This window comes from Marmota marmota, unplaced genomic scaffold, assembly GCF_001458135.2.
Source record: "Marmota marmota marmota unplaced genomic scaffold, marMar, whole genome shotgun sequence".
NCBI classification, from domain to species: Eukaryota; Metazoa; Chordata; class Mammalia; order Rodentia; family Sciuridae; genus Marmota; species Marmota marmota.
The window spans coordinates 64,316,874-64,320,551 of NW_026000174.1; positions in this window are offsets into that span (position 1 = coordinate 64,316,874).

Consider the following 3,678-nt stretch of genomic DNA (forward strand, 5'->3'; position numbering starts at 1 on the left):
ATGGGACCTGGACTGCGTCACTGCAAGGAAGTTCTTGTAAATCCATTTAATTAGGCTTCACTCTCCTGGTAGAACCAAAGTATTGGAACTGAGCTTTACATTAGTCTAGCGGTCTCAACCCTGTGGAAAGGAACAGCCCTGAAGGAGAATCCTTCATATTCAAGTGACTGTTACATGCTGGAGGAAAACTGCTGGAACTCAACTGGATCTCTCAACAACCTGTGAAAAATTCACAGGAGCAGAGCCTACTGCTCCTTGGAACCCTGTCTGTGTGTCTGTCATTGACACTGGGAGGGCTTTCTCCACATAAAGCCTGTTCAGTGTCGGCCATGTGATTCTTGTTTCAACACTGGATTTATGTATGATATTGCCAGAACTCTAGGGCTGGGGTGGGGGAGTCTGGTTGTCATTTGATTTTCAAAGCTTGAATACCTGATGGAACCTCTGTCCCACAAATGGTGACCCTTACCCTGAATTCATGTTAAGCACAGTGGAATCAAGGAGATTGTATTATCAAAGCAAAAGAACTGTAATTGGACGGGCTTGTAGAGGTGATCTCTTATTCTACCTGTCATTGCAATGTTTCTGTGATTTGGAAGTGATTTTCAAAGAGGAAGTGAAAAATTCTATCACCGAGACAAAGCTTTCATGCTGAAAAGGCTTTGGTCTTACCTGGAGAGAAGGCCTCAGGCCAAGCAGGAGAGGGCACGTGTAATAGCTGGACCATGGAGATGACGTGTGAAGTCAACATATAGGTGTTAAAGGGTCCCCAACTGTAGGCTGTGTCTCAGATGGTACTGGGACTGGTTTCTGTCATTAAAAACAGCCCAAATAGGGCAGTTGTTTGATAATTCCATGGTAAGTCAAGCATTTAAGATTTTTCATTTCTTCTTCCTGGGATATATCACAGAAAAGGGATTTAGACACCACAGGACCATCCATTTGGCATGATTTGGTGCACAAATTGATGGTCACTGTCTTGGATGTCTAATGAATGACCTTTCCATTCAGTGAGCCTCACTGTGCAAATCAGAGGTGGCAGCAAAAAGTCTGCAGGTGCATTGGGTGCGCTACAGGTATGGCCTGGGTCTGAGGGCATGGGAGTGGTGGCTACAGCACTCATTCACTGTCATGAAGAGCTTGAGGCAAGAACCACACAGGCTCACCAGGAACAAGGAAATAATAAGAAAATGTCTCCATGGAATTTGTAGCATAAGGCACATTGATGATTTGGGTACTAGCAGAGATTCATTTTGACAGAGGACCTGCCATGTATTTCCAAACATTTTTTCTGGTTCTGCGTGTTAAATCCTGGGTTTTATATATGCCAGGCAAGCACTTTGTCACAGAGCTACACCCCCAGACCCATATCTTTCAATTTTGGAAAAGTATTAAGTACATGAAGCAAAATTTTAATACATTTTTTTCATAAGTTGAATGCAGTTTTTTTGTGTTTATATGTCCATGCATCATAAAATATTATTATTGCTAAACAAGAGAATTTTTTTCATTTTCCATTTTTATTTATTGATGGTTCAAATCAGAGTGCTTGATTTGCTTATAAATCAAACCAGAGATTTAAAAAGTAAATTTACACCAGGCCTAAATGGAGTCAAGCCTAGGTGGGGAGACTACTGAAACAAAATGAGAAATTCAGGATATTTTCTGAATCACACAGGAGTCTATTTGGTTAAAGTCTGAATGTCTGCATTCAGTAGACATTCATTTTCCACTGAGAGCATTCCAACCCTGTAGAACTGCCTCTGCCTGGTGAATAAGAGAGCCCCTCTCATTTTGCAGCTTGCCTCAAAACTTGCAGAGCTTTTCTTATCCATCCTGTGGTTAAAAGAGATTGGTGGGACGAAGCCTCACCCCTATTTCATGTGAGGCCCGAGGAGACTTAGTGGGTGCTGCAGTCATCAGAGGCAGAGATGACCGATACCCAGAGTCCCAGGGCCTGGTTCAGAGTTGTACATTCTCATCCCTCCACAAGGGGTCCCTCCCTGGGCTTTTGAGCTGAGGTGGTGGAGTATTTGTAAAACATACCCATGCCCTTTACAGCTTGCATCCAGTAGGGAAAACAAACCCTATAAGTATAAAACAATGGGAAAAAAAAGCCACTGATAAGCACAACTGATTTATAACTAATACGTTTCCTTCCGGCAGTGTGTTTTCTGGAGCATTCTAATCACAATTATTTTGCAACAAGGTCTTTATATTAATTATATCTAGGATTCCAGTCCAGAACTTTTCAGAGGATGCTGCAACTGTTTCTTTTAAATGACAACTCTCTTGTGTTTTTCTCATTCCCAGCCTTTAGATTCAGTGCCAATACTTATACACGGGTCAACTGAAGGCTCTTGCACGTCACTTCTATTCCATATCTCTCTCCATGCTCTGTTCATTTATATGTGCATATTGAACACAGTGACCGCAGGCATTCCCACACGCTTGACATTAATATGGGTTCTCTCCACTGTTCAAGAAAGAAGTCCTACCACATCTTTGGTCATGGTTACTTTCCCATATGAGTTCTCTCATCTATGAGAACATGGCTGGATTGGATGAAGGCTTTCCCACGTTGCTTATGCACATGAGGTTTCTGTCCAGTATGCCGTTTCTCATGTATTTAATACAGCTGGAAGAACTAAAGGCTTTTCCACATTGCTCACACACATGGGGTTTCTCTGCAGCGTGAGTTCTTTGATGTCTGAGAACCTGACTGAATCGACTGAATGCTTTTCCACACTCCTTGCATCTATAGGGCATTTTTCATTTTTCTAACTCTGAATTTTTTTTTTAAATTTTTATAACTCTGAAAATACTTTTCAGATGAATGGACGTGTGGGAACAATTAGTTTCGTGGGAGAAATGTCACTTGATTCTTTGAATTCCTGTGTGCTATGGGCTAAAAAGAATAGGGAGATCTATTACTCAAAATTCTTTTTAGTGATATAGTGCCCGTGACTGGATTGATTTTATTCAAAACAAGAAATCAGATACCATTTGATAGAGGAAAAAAAATTGTGTGTGACAAAATAATACTTCAAAATTTTTCTTTGAAGTCTAGAAATATCTACGTTCAGAATCAATGCCAAGTATTAACATTCAGCGAAGACAGGCAGGTCTTTTGTCAAACAAACCGGAACTTGAGTGAATGGGGAAAGGGAGGCAGAGATGAGAACCGGTGTGAGCACTCTGTACCTACCTGCTAACGTCTATGAGGGTATTAGGATCTCTTCTGACCCCTAGGTTTGTGCCCACCAGTTCAAACACCAACTCTCTAGAGAATTCCTGGATTTTTTTTTTTTTTTATCCCTAGTCCAAAGGACAAATTTGACCTCATCTAGATGAGGATGTGAGTCCAGGGACTTTCCCTTCAGAAAGAATGCTAACTATTCCAACCAACCCCCCTCCTATAGCCTCTGCTCCAATTTCATTGTTAAGGATGTTAATATGAAAAAACAGTTGCTTCTTCCTGACCATAGGGAACACATGAACTTACTAACAGCAGAGTGTGAGGTGCCAGTGCAAACAGAGCCAGATCTGAAGGACATTTTTGTTAGTATTTAGCATTAACGTTTCTTGTTGACAGATTCAGTTAGATTGAGTTTGATATTTTACCTGGGGGTCAAGGTCATTTATTTTGTTTGACTATTTCCCTTTTCTAAATCAAAT